We start from the raw sequence: 18,134 nt of genomic DNA, 5'->3' as shown, positions 1-18,134 counted from the left end.
CAGCATTACATTTTTGACTTTATATTCTAGTGCTCTCGAAATGAATGCTAACATTGTATTTGCCTGCCTTACTACCTACACAATCCACAAATTAATATTTTGCAAAATCCTGCTCTAGGGCTCACAAATTCCTTTCCACCTCCATCAAGGGACTGTAATCTATGTATTACTGGAAGTTCAATTACTCAAAAAGCCCACGATGAAGCCACAATTGTTAACCTTTGGAACACCATTGTCAATATTGCTCATCCATTCAATGGACATAGCAGCTTTGCTTCTTGCTGGTTTTGGATGAACTAATTTCTAGTTGGTTCAGTAATATGCATCCAATTCAGCCTCAAACAGTCTCATCTATCTGCACTTTCCAGATAAAATTAAAAATCAACAGACATGCTAGTAGTTTAGCATCTTCAGACTGTGTTGGCTGTTGGCACAAATGGCCGATTTCAGTGCATTTTTCAGTGTACATGTGACAAATAAAGCAATTCATGATTGTTTAATATCATTTCCTATACACAAGTACAGGAGAGCAAAATATTTTTCCTCCAAGTCCAATGCAGCACAAAAAAAAACAAAAGATAAAGAACACAATATTAGTAAAAACACAATAAATATGGTACCAAGATACTTTATATACATAGATTGATTGTACATCCATAAAATGATGCTGGTCACAGGTGCCCCTGTACATAATGTGACTGACAGGAAATAAGACCATAAGACATAGGAGCAAAGTTAGGCCATTCAGCCCATCGAGTCTGCTCCACTCTTTCATCATGGCTGATCCCAGATCCCACTTAACCCTATCTATGCATCTTCCTTCTCACCATATCCTATGACGCCTTGACTGATCAGGAAATGATCAACTTCCGTCTTAAATATATGCATGAAATTGGCCTCTACCAGAGACAGTGCCAAAGCATTCCACAGATTTGCTACTCTCTGGCCAAAATAATTTCCTTCTTAGCTCTGTTCTAAAGTGTCACCCCTCAATTTTGAGGCTGCTTTCAGCATTTGGTGAATTTCAATGAGATTCCCCCCCCCCCCCCGCATTTTTCTGAATTCTAGTGAATACAGGCCCAAAGCTACCAAACACTCCTCATATGTTAACCCCTTAATTCCCTGAATTATCCTTGTGAATCTCCTCTGGACTCTCTCCAATGACAACACATCCTTTCTGAGATATGGAGCCCAAGATTGTTGACAATCCTCCAAATGTAGCCTGACTACTGTCTTATAAAAGCTCAACATTATCTCCTTGCTTTTGTATTCTATTCCCCTTGAAAGAAATACCAACATTGCATTTCCCTTCTTTACCACAGGCTCAACCTGTATATTAACTTGCTGGGAGTCTTACACATGACCTCTAAGTCCCTTTGCACCTCTGATGTTTGAACCTTCTCCCCATTTAAATAATAGTCTGCGTTATTGTGCCTTTTACCAAAATGCATAATCATTCTTTTCCCAACACTGTTTTCCATCTTCCAATTTGTCTAAGTCATGCTGTAATTGCATTTCTTCTTCAGCATTACCTACCCCTCCACCTACCCTCGTATCTCCGCAAACTTTGCAACAAAGCCATCAATTCCATTATCTAAATCATTGACAAGCAATGTGAAAAGTAGCAGTCCCAATACTGAGCCCTGAGGAACCACTAGTCACTGGCAGCCATCAGGAAAGTGTTCTTTTGTTCCCACTGACTGACTCCTACCTGTCAGCCATTCTGCTATCCATGCCAATATCTTTCCTGTAATGCCATAGGATTTTATCTTGTTAAATAGCCTCATGTGTGGCACCTTATCAAATGTCTTCTGAAATTCAAGTAAATGTGATCCACTGCCTCTCCTTTTACCACCCTGCTTGTTACATCCTCGAAGAACTCTTTACAGAGTTGTCAGGAAAGATTTCCCTTTACAGAAACCATGCTGACTTTGACTTATTTTATCATTAGTCTCCAAGTACCTCAAAACCTCATCTGTAAAAACAGACTCCAACACTTTCCCAACCACCGACTTATAATTTCCTTCCTTCTTGCCTTCCTCCCTTCGTAGAGAGTAATTAGTGGTGTTTAGGGGGGAAGGGTGAGTTAGAGTGTAGAACTGTTGATTAGCTTTATTGCATGGGGAAAAGAACTATTTTTGAGTCTGGTGGTTCTGCTACATATGTTACGTAGCCTCCTCCCTGATGGGAAAAGGACAGTTCTTGAGCAGAGTTGGTGGGATCATTCATGATGCTACTAGCTTTTTTCTAGCACTTTTCTGCCTCTATGTCCTTGATGGTGAGTAGGCTTGCGTCAGTTTTGTGTTGTTTGACTACCCATTTACGACCCTATCTGCCTGTGACTCCACTTTCAAGGAACTATCGATCTGTATTCCCAGATCTCTCTGTTCTACCACTTGCCTTAGTGCCCCACTGTTCACTGTGTACTTCACTTTGCTTCACATGTTTTTAAAAAAAATTAAAGGTATTTATACATCAGTTGGAATATCCTCCATGTATTTAAAATGCAGTTTCAAAGATTGCCAGTCATTTAAAAATGCTGAATTATTGTATATTATTAAATTGAAAATTAACAAATTCGGATTCAGATTCATGTTAGTTCATTATCACGTACACTGGGGAGCAAAGAAATTCCTTGTATGGATGAAACTCACAGAGTAAACATGGTAATCACAATTCATGAAGACAAGAGATTCTGCAGAAACTGGAAATCCAGAATAACACACACAAAATAATGGAGGAACTCCATAGTTCTGGCAGCATTTAAGGAGTCGCTGATTCAGACCAAGAACCTTCATCAGGACTGGACATTAGTCCTGAAGAAAGTTCTCACCCCAAAATGTTGACTTTTTATTCATTTCCAGAGATGTGGCCTGACATGTTGGTTCCTCCAATGTGTTATTCTAGTTATGATAAATAATTATCATGTTCTAATGTTAAAGGGAGTTGCTCAGGCTTGGGCATTACAAAACAATATTTTATTGTATTAACTATATTTAATTAACAATACAATGAATTATAAAAAATATATTGTTATTTAATTAGAACAATATATTTCATTATTAAGAGATCACCAGAGCAGTTGAACTTAGCACAGGCAATAGCTATGGATGGAAATGTTGACAGTCTCTTTGGCTCCTTAATTATTGCCTGACCCGCTGTGTTAAAATATAGAACATTATAGCACAGTACAGTCCTTTCAACCCACTATTTTGTGCTGACCTTACAACCTACTCTAATGTCAATCTAACCCATCCCTCCCAAATAGTCCTCTATCTTTCTGAAGTCCTTGTGCCTATTTAGGAGTTTTTTAAATGTCCCGAATGTGTCTGCCTCTTCCAGAATATTCCACACACCCACCGCTCTCTATGTTAAAAAAAACTTAACCTTTGATATCCCCCCTGTATACTTTCTTTCAATTACCTAAAAACAATACCCCTTATAATTATATTTGGGTTAGGATTCATGATCACAACCCTTGTCTCCGTATCCTGTAGGCAGTATCTCTTCTTAAACATTGTGGATTTGGCAACCCAGATGAAGTGTCTCAACCTGAAAATGTCAACTGTCTATTTCCCCTCCATATCTGTTGCCAAACCCACTGAGTTAGAACATAGAACAGTACAGGCCATTCTCCCCACAATATTGTGCCAATCTTATAACCTACCTTAAGACTAATCTAATTTTTCCCTCTCTCGTAGTCCTCCATCAGCTCTAATCCTCCAGCTCCTTTGTGCATTGCTCCAGATTTCCAGCATCTGCAGTCTCTTGTGTCTCCTGTTGAACATTGCTCCTGTTTTCTAGTATTGCTAAATGTTAAACAGCTTGACTTTTAGAAATAAAGAAATAATTCTTTGAAATTATATATTAGTGAATAAGTAACATTCAAAAGCCATTTTAAGAATATGTATTGTTACAAACAGTCTTGCTGAAAAGTCTCGGTCCAAAACATCGACTGTACTTTTTTCCAGATATGCTGCCTGGCTGACTCAGTTCCTCCAGCATTTTGTGTATATATTGTTAGGTTGCTTTACTATACGGAATTGCCAATTATCTCCTGTTTAGTTTGCTCCTTAATTGAGGTTCTACTTAATAGTAAATATGATCAAGCTACTAATTGAGATTTATTCCATATATTATCTCTTTTATATTCTATAATCTTTTAAGCATTGCCCTTGTTCTTTAATATTTTCCTTGTTCTTTGCAACTTTGATTAAATCTTTCACAAGGGCTCTGGACTTGGCCGGTTTCTAAAGATTGTTTTTTCCTGAAAATGTTCAGTCAATTTGATATCCGCATGAGGTCTATCTTTTTTTTCATTTCATTGATTGCTTGGCATTCCAGGATTTAGTGATTGATTTATGCTCAGCAACACACACCAAATGCTGGAGGTCAGGCAGCATCTGTGGAGTGAATAAACAGTCAACCTTTCAGTCATCAGGACTGTTAAGGAAGGGAGGGTGGTGATAGTTGAACCCAGGCGAGGGTGAAGGTGGGTGTGAAGATGGAAATGAAGTAAAAAGCTGGAAGGTGATTGGTGGTAAAGCTGGAGGGCTGAAGTAGAAGGAATCATACAGGAGAGGACAGTGGGAGGACAGATGTGATAGGCAGGCAAGGAGAAAAGATGGGGTAGGTAGGTGGGGCGGGGGGGGGTATGATGTGAGAAACTTGGTGGAGTTATGCCAGGCACTTATTTTGCAAAAATAGTATATATAGAATAATGCTTCTTATTCTGCCTGGAGAGAACAATCACTTTTAACTGAGAAGCAGTGGTTAAACTTCTTCATTGCACTTTCTGATCTGTTATGCCAGAACTAAGCAGCCTATTCTTCAAAAGTCACTGACCTTAGTTATTTCTTTCTTTATTTATTACTTAGGACATTTGAATGTAATTTGTGTTTAAGAAAATGTGTTATAGATGGGGCAAATGCCCAGCTGATCAAGCAGCAATGCCTCATTAGCATGATTGGGGTAGTCTGTTGCCCAGTGGTGTATGTTTGGTTCAGGAGATAGGATTAGGTTTGGACGAGTAAAGTGTAACGTGGTAAATTTTTGCAGTTTGTTGCTCAGTGCATATTCTCGTTATCATGGCCCATGTAACTGACTTACAACACAAATACCATCTCCTCTGAAGTGCTCGCACTACTGAGCATGACATCGATCTTTAACAATGGATCCTGCTGGATCATGCTGGGTTGGGGCTGACTTCTCCAGTCAGTGCTGCCCTCCAATGCTCTCTCAATGGAAGACAAGCTGGATTGTGTTCGTACGTCATGTACCATCATCCAATTACATGCCATGCCACTCAGAGACTTGGGCTATTATTTTTTTTAAATATATTTTTGTAACCGAATGTTTTTCTGCTGTCGTAATTATATGTGCTGTGTGTGACAGTTGGTATGGTGTTTTGCACCTTGGCCCCAGAGGAATGGCACATCTTTTGGTTATAATCATGTGCATGGCTGAATGACAATTAAACCTGAACTTGAACTTGAATTTTAAACACTCAGTAGCCACTTTATTAGGTGCGGGAGGTACAGGAGGTACCTAATAAAGTGGCCACTGAGTGCATGCTTGTGGTCTCCTGCTGCTGTAGCCCATCCACATTAAAGTTCAACATGTGCTTTCAGAGATGTTCTCCTACACTCCATTGTTGTAACAAATGATTATTTGAATTACTGTCACCTTCCCGTCAGTTTGAACAAATCTGGCCATTTTCTTCTAACCTCTCTCATTAATATGAGGCATTTTTCTCTGAAAACTAGTGACAGTTGTGTATGAAAATTCCAGGCGATCAATTTATAAGATACTCGTTTCACATGGCCATCTGCCAGTAACAATCACTCCCCGGTGAAAGTCACTTAGATCCCATTTCTTCCTCATTCTGATGCATGGTCTGAAGAACAATTGAACCTCTTGACCATGTCAGCATGAATTTATGAATTGTATGACTTCCACATGATTAGCTGGTTTGCATTAATGAGCAGGTATGCAGATGTACCTAACAAAAAGTGTCTCAGTGGAAATTTCATATGAAAAAATTCAAATGACTGTTTAAACACAAGAGATTGTACAGATACTTGAGATCTTGAGCAATACACTTAAAACACTGGAGAAACTCAGTAGGTCAGGCAGTATCTATGGAAAAGATGTTTCAGACCGAGACCATTCATCTGGACTGGAAAGGAAGTAGGCAGATGCCAGAATAATAATGTGGAGGGAGAGGAAGGAGTACAAGCTGCCAAGTGCTAAGTGAGTCTAAGTGAAGGAGAAGGTGGGTGTTGTCAGTGAGGGGGGATTTAGAAGCTCGGAAGGGTTAGGTAGATTCCCACCGACAAGCCCATTCCTTTCTATTCCTGATGAAGGGTCTCAATCAGAAATGTTGACTTTTCATTCCACTCCATAGATGTTGTCTGACTTGCTGAGTTCCAAGCATACTTAATAAGACCATAAGATATAGGAGCAGAAGTAGGCTATTCGGCCCATCGAGTCTGCTCTGCCATTCAGTCATGGGCTGATCCAATTCTTGCAGTCATCCCCACTCCCCTGCCTTTTCCCCATACCCTTTGATGCCCTGGCTAATCAAGAACCTATCTATCTCTGCCTTAAATGCACCCAATGACTTGGCCTCCACAGCCGCTTGTGGCAACAAATTCCACAGATTTACCACCCTCTGACTAAAGTAATTTCACCACATCTCTGTTCTAAATGGACGTTTTACAATCCTGATGTTGTGCTCTCTAGTCCTGGACTCCCCTACTGTGGGAAATAACTTTGCCATATCTAATCTGTTCAGGCCTTGAATTTGGATTTTATCGAAACCAGACAAGGCTGAGAACCTAGCTGGGTCTCTAGGAATGGACTTTGGTATTTTAGGCATAGTTGTGATGTTCTAGGTTGGAGGTTCCTGAATTAAGCTACTTTGGTAGCTTTTCTGTGAACAGTACAGCTTCTTATAATTATCTAAGAATTATAAGCATTTGAGCAGAATTAGGTTATTCACCCAATCAAGTTTGCTCCACCATTCGATCATGGTTGATTTATTTTTCTCTCTCAAATGAATTTTCCTGCCTTCTTTCTGTAACCTTTGATGCCTTACTATTCAAGATCTTATCAAACTCCACTTTAAATATACCAAATGACTTGGACTGCACAGCAGTGACTTCCTTAGATTCATTATTCACTGTCTAAAGAAATTATTCCTCACCTGTGTTTTAAAGGGATATCTTTCTATTCTGAGGCTGTGCTTTCTGGTTCTAACCTCTCCTACCATAGGGAACATCTTCTCCATATCCATTATCTCAGCCTTTCAATATTCAATGAGTTTCAATGAGATCAGATCCCCCTCATTCTTCTCAACGCCAGGAGTACAGGCCTAGAAAAGATAATAAGATTTGAATTATAAGAATTCAAAATGGATTATTGCAGGTCTTTGAAATCATGTAGATTCCCTGAGTGATTTAATAAGTAAACCAGACAAATAATGTTTTGATTGACATTATTACTCACGCCTCTAGACTCTTTGGCTACTGACAGGTATTTATGATGCAACCTTCACTTTGCCAATTCCATTAAATGCGTTTTGTCAGAGTCAGAATCAGATTTATTATCGCTGACACGTTTTGAAATTTGTTATTTTGCAGCAACAGTACAGTGCAATGCATAAAGCACAACTATATTATATTAAGAAATACAAAAATAAATTAGTCCAAATATTGAGCTAAATTTTGAGGTAGTTCTCATGGGTTCATGGACCTTTCAGACATCTGATGGCGGAGGGGAAGAAGTTGTCCCTAGAATGTTAAGTGTGTGTCTTCAGGATTCTGCACCTCTTCCTTTAATTGGAAGAGGCCATATCCCTGGGAGGTAAGGATCCTTTTTTTTGTAATTTATTTTTTTTATTGAAGGGGAGGTGAGGATCCTTAATGAAGGATGGAGCCTTCTTGGGCCATCAGCTTTTGAAGATGTCCTCGGTGATAGGGAGACTAGTGCCCCTGAAGTCTACAACCCTCTGCAGCTTTTTCTGATCCTGAGCATTGGAGCCTCCATTTTAGATGGTGATGCAACCAGACACTGTACCTCTGTAGAAAATTGCTGGAATCTTTGAAGATATAACAAATCTTCTCAAACTTCTAATAAAATATAGCCGTTGGCATGCCTTCATTGTGATTAAGATATTCGTACTTAAGCTATCATTTGTCACAGCCTATCTGAATACAATTTATGACTGTTGAACATAATATTAAACTGTACGGATATCTTCTATGCCTTTGCACTTCTGAGGGGAAATATATTTTATAGCTGGTAATACAGTATTATTTATTTGCTTATTTATTCATTATTGTTAGTTTGTATTTACACATATTGTCTTTTTTTATACATTGGTTATTTTTCAGGTGGTAGAGGACAAATTGGGGTGAGTGAAGTCTTTAATTATGTTGGCAGCGAGAAGTTTAGACTGGTGTAGAATAGAAGGAGCTGAGCTGAGCTGTATCCTTAACTCTGTGCAGTACCTTATAGTCCGGGCAGAGCAACTGCCATACCAAACTCAGTCGGATTCACTACACTGATTGGTCTAATCTCAAATAATAATGAGGCAACCTACAGAGAAGAAGTCATTACGTTGACACAGTGGTGTCAAGAAAACAACTTCTCCCTTAACATCGCAAAAACAAAGGAACTGGTTGTGGACTACAGGAGGAATGGAGATAGGCTAGCTCTTATTGACATCAAGGGGTCTGGGGTTGAGCAGGTGAACAGCTTTGAGTTCCTTGGCATAAACATCACCGAGAATCTCATGTGGTCTGTACATACCAGCTGTGTGGTGAAAAAGACACAACAGCGCCTCTTTCACCTCAGACGGTTGAAGAAGTTTGGTGTGGGACCCTAAATCCTAAGAACTTGCTTAGGATCTGGCTAGGATCTTTATGTCCTCGTTGTCCACGGGAATGGTACCGGAGGATTGGAGGGAGGCGAATGTTGTCCCCTTGTTCAAAAAGGGTAGTAGGGATAGTCCAGGTAATTATAGACCAGTGAGCCTTACATCTGTGGTGGGAAAGCTGTTGGAAAAGATTCTTAGAGATAGGATCTATGGACATTTAGAGAATCATGGTCTGATCAGGGACAGTCAGCATGGCTTTGTGAAGGGCAGATCATGCCTAACAAGCCTGATAGAGTTCTTTGAGGAGGTGACCAGGCATATAGATGAGGGTAGTGCAGTGGATGTGATCTACATGGATTTTAGTAATGCATTTGACAAGGTTCCACATGGTAGGCTTATTCAAAAAGTCAGAAGGCATGGGATCCAGGGAAGTTTGGCCAGGTGGATTCAGAATTGACTTGCCTGCAGAAGGCAGAGGGTCGTGATGGAGGGAGTACATTCAGATTGGAGGGTTGTGAATAGTGGTGTCCCACAAGGATCTGTTCTTGGACCTCTACTTTTTGTGATTTTTATTAACGACCTGGATGTGGGGGTAGAAGGGTGGGTTGGCAAGTTTGCAGATAACACAAAGGTTGGTGGTGTTGTAGATAGTGTAGAGGATTGTTGAAGATTGCAGAGAGACATTGATAGGATGCAGAAGTGGGCTGAGAAGTGGCAGATGGAGTTCAACCCGGAGAAGTGTGAGGTGGTACACTTTGGAAGGACGAACTCCAAGGCAGAGGACAAAGTAAATGGCAGGATACTTGATAGTGTGGAGGAGCAGAAGGATCTGGGGGTACATGTCCACAGATCCCTGAAAATTGCCTCAGAGGTAAATAGGGTAGTTAAGAAAGCTTATAGGGTGTTAGCTTTCATATGTCGAGGGATAGAGTTTAAGAGACACGATGTAATAATGCAGCTGTATAATACTCTAGTTTGGCCACACTTGGAGTACTGTGTCCAGTATAGGAAGGATGTGGAAGCATTGGAAAGGGTACAAAGGAGATTTACCAGGATGCTGCTTGGTTTAGAGAGTATAGATTATGATCAGAGATTAAGGGAGCTAGGGCTTTACTCTTTGGAGAGAAGGAGGATGAGAGGAGACATGATAGAGGTGTACAAGATATTAACAGGAATAGACAGAGTGGACAGCCAGTGCCTCTTCCCCAGGGCACCACTGCTCGGTACAAGAGGACATGGCTTTAAGGTAAGGGGTGGGAAGTTCAAGGGGAATATTAGAGGAAGATTTTTTACTCAGAGAGTGGTTGGTGCGTGGAATGCACTGCCTGGGTCAGTGGTGGAGGCAGATACACTAGTGAAGTTTAAGAGACTACTAGACAGGTATATGGAGGAATTTGAGGTGGGGGGTTATATGGGAAGCAGGGTTTGAGGGTCGGCACAACATTGTGGGCCGAAAGGCCTGTAATGAGCTGTACTATTCTATGTTCTATGTTTACCTTTCTGTAGGGGCACAATTGACGGCATCTTAACTGGCTGCATCACTGCCTGGTATGGGAAATGTATTTCCCTCAATCACAGGACTCTGCAGAGAGTGGTGTGGACAGCCCAGCACATTTGTAGTTGTGAACTTCCCACTATTCAGGACATTTACAAAGATGGGTGTGTAAAAAGGGCCCTAAATATCATTGAGGATCCAAATTACCTCAAGCACAAACTGTTCCAGCTGCTACCGTTGGGGAAACAGTACCACAGCATAAAAGCCAGGACCAGCAGGCTCTGGGACAGCTTCTTCCACCAGGTCATCAGACTGCTTAATTCATGCTGACACAACTGTATTTCTATGTAATATTGACTGCCCTTTTGTACATACTATTTATTATAAATTACTATAAATTGCACATTGCACATTTAGACAGAGACATAATATAAAGATTTTTACAGCATATGTATATGAAGGATGTAAGTAACAAAGTCAATTCAATTCAGTTCAGTTCAATTCATTCCTTTCCCTAGGACTGGTGAGTCTAATACTACAGAGCATAGGTTTAAGCTGAGAGGGGAAAAATGTAAAAGAGAGCTTTTGGCACGTCAGTCTTCATAAATCAGAGCATTGAGTTTTGGAGATGGCATATTATATTGAAGTTGCATAAGATGTTGGTGAAGCTGAATAGAGAGTATTGTATACAGTTCTGGTCACCAATCCTTAGACAGATATCAATCAGCTTGAAAGAGTGCAAAGAGAATTTACAAGGATGTTATTGGGACTTGAGGACCTGAGTTTTAGGGCAAGGTTGAATAGGTTAGGACATTATTCCCCTGATCTTGTAGAGGTATACAAATTAGTGAGGAGTATAAATAGATTAAATTCAAGCAGGTTTTGTCCTCTAAGGTTGGGTGAGATTAGAACTAGTGGTCATAGATTAATGCTGAAAGGTGAAATATTTAATAGAAACTTAAGAGGGATCTCTACATGTGTATGTGCACATTGCCTTCAGCAACTGGGACATTGGAAGTGTTCAAGTGTCATGTAACTGTGTACAAGATGTTGGTGAGATTGCACCTGATTTATTGTGTGGAGTTCTGGTGATTATCAAGCTCCTAAACTGGCATGGATAACTTCTCTCACCTTAACACTGAACTGATTCTACAATCTATGGATTTACTTGCAAGGACCAAACAGCTCATGTTCTCAGTATTATTTATTTTTTATTTACACAATTTGTCTTCTTTATCACATTGGTTATTTGTCAGTTTTTGTTTATGCACTGTATAGCTTTTTTTCATAAATTCTATTGACTTCTTTATTTTCCTATAAATGTCTGCAAGAAAATTAATCTCACGGTAACATATGGTAAATATACGTACTTTGATAATAAATTACCCAAAAGTAACTGCCAGGAAAAAAAAAAAGTGGAGTCAGAACCTTTCGAAACTGTCAAATTCCCTTTTCCATATCACAGCTTTCAAAATTGTGCTCTTGATATGTAGTTTATGGAGGAAGTATTACAAATTCAAAGTTTCTAATTACCTGGAGTGTTAAGAATACATTTAGACATTCATTATATACCACAGATTTACTTTATTTTTCATGTCATTATAAAAAGAATATAACAAAAATGATTTCCACAAACTCAGAACATGAGTCTGGATAGGAAGGGATTGTCACAATTACCATCTTCTTATGATTATCTGCCTCTTTGTTTCTTTTTGATGTGGACATCAGTTTCTTCTGATGGATATGACTCTTGTTTTCTATCTCTCACCATATCCCTTAATCCCATTTCAGAGGTCTCATGGTATTCAATTACCACTCACCAGATCCCTCAATCTCTTTGGATAAATTTGAGCCCCATTTTCTTCTGACTCAGCATATTCTTTAATCCCCTGTGATAGTTCTCAGTCTCACTTTTCAAACTCTCAGTCTATCCCTCATTCTTTCTGAGTAAATTTCATTGCCCTATACTATGTTCCTTGATTCAGAAACATATCCAAATATTTATTGAATTTATCCATGATCTCTCCTTTGAAAGGATTTCTTCCACAGCAAATTCCTTTGTTCTCATTACAGCCTGCATTCTTAATTTTGTATGTATTAAGTGTTTGCTCTCTGGTGTTTAAGTCCATTGCTATAGTGAACTATTTTGCCTTTTTATGAAAAACCCTCTTCATAATCCTCAATCATATAACATCCTGAAACATATTGTAAACACTTTGTCATCTTACAGGGCACAAGGCAGATGGTGCTGAAGAAGCAGGGAGTCTGAGAAGGACTTAGGGAGATTGGGAGAATGGGCAAAGAAGTGGAAGATGGAATCTAGTGTAGGAAAGTGTATGGTCATGCACTTTGGTAGAGGAATAAAGGTATAGACTATTTCATAAACAGGGATAATATTCAAAAATCAGAGCTACAAAGGGATCTGAGAGACCTCGTGCAGAATTCTCTGAAGGTTAACTTGCAAGTTGAGTCAGTGGTAAGGAAGGCAAATGTAATCTTAGCCACACCTGGTGTATAGTGAGCTGCTTTGGGCTCATTATCTAAGAAAAGATGTGCTGGCATTGGATAGATTCCAGAGGAGGTTTGTGAGAATAATTTTGGGAATGAAAAGGTTATTACATGAGGCTGATTTTTGAATATTTTCCCTGCTTATGAAATAGTCTATACCTATATTCCTTCTACCAAAGTGCAGATGATAACCCAGAATATTTGATGGCTCTGGGCCTGTACTCTCTGGAGATCAGGAGAATGAGGGGTCTTTGGAACCCTTCAAATATTGAAAGGCCGAGATTCAGTGGATGTGAAGAAGATGTTTCCTACAATGGGTGAGTCTAGAACCAGAGGAACAGCCTCAGAATACAAGGCTGTCCATTTAGAACAGAGATGAGGAGAAATTCTTTAGCCAAAGGGTGGCGAATCTATGGAACTAATTGCCAAGTCATTGGGTATATTTATAGCAGTGGTTGGTAGGTGCTTGATTAGTCAGAGCATCAAAGATTACGGGGAGAAAGCAGGAGAATGGGGTTGACAGGCATAATAAATCCGCCATGATGGAATTGTGGAGCAGACTTAATTGGCTGGATAACCTAATTCAATATCTTATGATGTTATGATCTTATGGTATTTTAATTATACAACACAGAATAGTATGTATGAGCAGGCTCTTCAGCCTCTGCTGAATACAGTCCAGTCCATCACATGCAAAGAACATCCCACCACTGAGCACCTTTACGAGGAGGGCTGCCATAAGAAAGCAGCATCCGTCAAAGTAAATTTAGTGTCAGAGAGTGATAGAAAACTACAGCACAAACAGGCCCTTTGGCCAATCTAGTCCATACCAAAACCATTGAAATTGCCTCCTCCCATCAGTCTGCACCAGGGACTGTAGGCCTCCATAGTCTCGAATACCTATAGTATCCAGGTACCTATCCAAACTTCACTTAAGCATTGAAATTGAGCTCACATGCACCACTTGTGCTAGTAGCTCATTCCACAGTCTCACTATCAACTGAGGGAAGAGATTTCCCTTCATGTTCCCTTAATCCTTTCACCCTGAACCCATGACCTCTGTGTGTAGTCCCACCTAATCTCAGTGGAAAAAAGCATGCTTGCATTTACCCTATCGATACCCTTCATAATTTTGTATACCTCTATCAAATCTCCCCTCAATTTTCTACATTCTAAGGAATAAAGTCCTAACCTATTCAATCTTTCCTTTTCACTCAGATCCTCCAGACCCAGCAACATCTTTGTAAACTTTCTCTGTACCCTTTCAACTTCATTTATATTTTTCTTGTAAGTAGGTGACCAAAACTGCACACAGTATTCAAAACTAGGCCTCATCAATGTCTTCTACAACTTCAAGATAACTTTCTAGCTCCTGTACACAATACTTTGATTTATGAAGGTCAATGTGCCAAAAGCTTTTTTTACAATCCTATCTATCTGTGATGCCACTTTCAACAAAAATAAATTTATTATCAAAGCACATATATGTTTCCATATATTACCCTGAGATTCATTTTCTTGTGGGCATTCACAGTAGATACAAAGAAATATAATAGAATCAATGAAAACCTGCACACAAAAAGACAAATAACCAATGTACAATAGAAGACAAACTAAGCAAATTAAAAATAAATAAATGATATTGAGAACATCAGTTGCAAAGTACTAGAAAGTGAGTCCATAGCTTGTGAAATTAGTTCAGCATTGAAGTGAGTGAAATTATCCATGCTGGCTCACCTCAGCTCTCTTCTTGCTACTACTATCAGGAAGGAGATATAGAAGCCTTAGGTCCCACAACACCAAGTCCAGGAACAGTTATTACCCTGTAACTGTCAGGCTTCTGAATCAGAGTAGATAATTTCACTCACCTCAACACTGAACTGACACCACAATCTGTACACTCACTCTATAACTCAGTATTATTTATTATATAATATTATCATGAGAAATCTCACGTACCTTGCTCATGGACTGTTTGTCCCACTCCCATCAGGGAGGAGGCTACATAGTATGCACACCACGACTACCTGACTCAAAAACAGCTACTTTCACCAAGCAGTAAAGCTGATCAACATCTGCACCTACTAACTCCACCACTACTTTATTATTTCCCATTAGTCACCTTATGTACTGCCTTGCATAACTTTATGTTCATGCAATCTATGTATATAAGCTATCTTATATATTTATAATTGTTTTTTTTATTATTAACAACAAAACATAGAACATAGAAGAGTACAACACATGAATAGTCCCTTCAGCCCACAATGTTGTGTCAAACCAGCTAAAAAGGGGATCAAAAGCTCCCCAAATCTAATCCCTCCTACCTACACAATGTTCATTTTCCTCTATCTCCCTCACATTCATGTGCCTATCTAAAAGCCTCTAATGTATTTGCCTCTACCACCATACCAGGCAGCACATGCCAAGTTTCCACCACTCTGAGCAAATAAAATTGCCCCTCACATCCCCTTTGAGCCTCCCCTCTCTTACATTCAATGTATGCCCTCTGGTATTGGGCATTTCTACGCTGGGAAACAGGTACTCACCGTCCACTCTATCTCTGCCTCTCAGAATTTTGTAGATCTCTGTCAGATCTCCTGTGTCCGTGTTCTTTATCTTTCATGTTTTTCTTTGTGCTGCATCTAATTCACAGTTACAGCTATTTCATTTTCCTTGCAGTTGAATACTGGAAATGACATTAAACAATCTTGAACCTTGGGTTTGCAGATTGACTGTTAGTCAGTCTTTGTAAAATGTAGATTTTCATAAACTCTACTGTATTTCTTTACTTTCCTTTATTTTCTTTATTTCTTTTATTTTCCTGTATTTCTTTATTTTAAGTACCTGTAAGAAAACATATTCCAATGTTGTATGTGGAGACAAAAATGTACCTTGATAAATTAAAATTTTATTATTTTATTTTATTTTTAAATTTAACCCTTAGATTAATTAAACAAATGATACTGAATTATACTATTTCCTTCTGCCCACAAGGTCCCTCCAATTCTCTGCATTTTGTGTGCCTTTCTAATTCCTTCTTCAATTCCTCTGTTGTATCTGTTACATCACCACTGGCAATGATAAAGTATACACGCAAGAGATTCTGCAGAAGCTGGAAATTTTGACAGACAGAAGATGCTGGAGGAACTGAACAAGTCAGCCAGCGTCCATGGAGGGGAATAAACAGTCAATGTTTCTGGATAAGAGCCTTCATAAAGTATTAATCTTTTGTACACTATTACCATGGAGTATAATTTCAGGCCCAAAATTTACACTCAAGTGGAATCACATTATTTTTATTCTAACATTATTTTAAGTATTGGTGGTGGATCACATTTGATGCTGTCAGAAAACCTGTGGGGTAGAGATCTAAAAGTGCATGAGGTGTTGCACTAAAGCAGTTCCATTTTCTTGACCTTGGAAGTCCTAGTCCGGTGGAATGAGTATCATCACAAACTGGGCTCTTTCTTGGTTTCATTGGATGACCATGACTACTTCTCTGCCTCATCATGCCCTTTAGTCTCCATGGAACATTACAGAGCCGCCTTCCTGGCCACTGGATCTCACTGTTGATCTTACCTGTCCAGACCACTGGAGCTGTCTTTACATGGCAATACAAACATGTCCCTATCTCACTGGGGTATCAGCCCCACCAGCTAATCTCACCTGGTTTAGCCCACCTGTGTTTGCAGTCTTCTGAGTGTGGCCATTGTCTCCTTACAAACAACATGTACATACTATTAATTGAAAACTGCATAATTAATGACATATTGACCTTATTATTTTTTGAAATAGTTGAAACAGCTGCTGAGAAATTGACTACCAAAGGATAGTACAGCTCCTTTAAGATGATTTATTAATGGGGAATAATAATTGAACTAATACTGTTATTGTCTTCCAAAACTTCATTCAATCTAAGCATAAGCATAATCTCAGGAGGAGAATCTACAGAGACAACATCAATTTTTTTTTGCATTTTGATGTAAGATTTATTCTGTATGTAAAAGCGCTCTGCCAATAGATCTAATGTTGAAAGGAAATTGTGTTGTCTCCTGAGAATCTCAGCCCCAATTTTTGGGATTGCAGATATAGTTTTTTCAAAATCATTACATTTTTGGCCACTTTAATAGGTACAGCTTTACATCTTCTCGTTAATGCATCTATCCAATTAGCCAATCATGTGGCAGCAACTTAACACATAAAAGCATACAGACATGGTCAAGAGGCTAGGTTGCTGATGAGACCAAACATTAGAATGGTGAAGAAATCTGATCTATGTGACTTTGACCATGGAATGATTGTTGGTGCCTGACGGGGTGGTTTGAGTATCTCAGAAAATACTGATCTCCTGAGATTTTCATGCACAACAGTCACTAGAGTTTACAAATAATGGTGCAAAAAAACCCAAAAAATAAAAACATCTTGTGAGCAGCAGTGCTGTGGGTGAAAAGACCTTGTTAATGAGAGAGATCAGAGGAAAATGGTCAGACAAATAACCACTTGTTACACAGGGGCATGTAGAAGAGGATCCTTGAATGCACATGTCAAACCTTGAAGTGAATGGGCTATAGTAGGAGATAACCACAAACATACACTCAGTAGCCACTTTATTAAGGAGTAGGAGGTACCTAATAAAGTGGCCACTGAATGTGGTTTATAGTTTCTGTTTATTAATGCCTCAGTTGATCGGTTGCATAATGCAGCAAGTGTTGCATGAATGATACTTGATATGCTTTCCATATTTCTTACTTTCTTAATATGCTTAACCATCCCTTATCCTCCTGTTTGAGATTGATTGGAGCATTGTATATCTGCAGTCTTGACTTCTTGAACATCCACATTATTAAGCTTATTACTCTCTGAATATTGCAACACTATCAATTGCAGCTCTGAAGCACTCTCAATTGAAGCCAATTATTCTTTGCACTTCGGGTTTTATAGTTTGTATACTGTGAATATTTTACATTTAATTGGACTGTTGCAGTTTTAAATAGCCTCTGGAATCAGTAATACTGGTGACGTGAAAGGTCACCTGTTTACTTTTGTTTTAAGATTTGCTCTGTTTCTCACATGTGCATCAAAATGTGCTGTGAAATGTGTCATTTGGTGTCAACAACCAACACAGTTCAAGGACATGCTGAGGGCAACCAGCAAGTGTCACCAATCTTCTGCAGTCAACATAACATGCCCTCAACTTAACTAATACTAACTTGTACATCTTTGGAATGTGAGAGGAAAGCAGTTTAC

At 39.2% G+C, this 18,134-nt stretch overlaps 1 protein-coding gene across 1 annotated transcript in view; it reads left to right on the top strand.

The window, feature by feature from the left end:
- Positions 1 to 18,134, top strand: part of LOC140733433 (CUB and sushi domain-containing protein 1-like) — a 2,013,313-nt gene that overhangs the window by 1,887,259 nt on the left and 107,920 nt on the right. The gene's annotated exons all lie outside the window — the stretch shown is intronic.

This window comes from Hemitrygon akajei, chromosome 9, assembly GCF_048418815.1.
Source record: "Hemitrygon akajei chromosome 9, sHemAka1.3, whole genome shotgun sequence".
Classification (NCBI taxonomy): domain Eukaryota; kingdom Metazoa; phylum Chordata; class Chondrichthyes; order Myliobatiformes; family Dasyatidae; genus Hemitrygon; species Hemitrygon akajei.
Note: the sequence above shows the minus strand (reverse complement) of the source record. Positions and strands in the feature narration are given on the sequence as shown.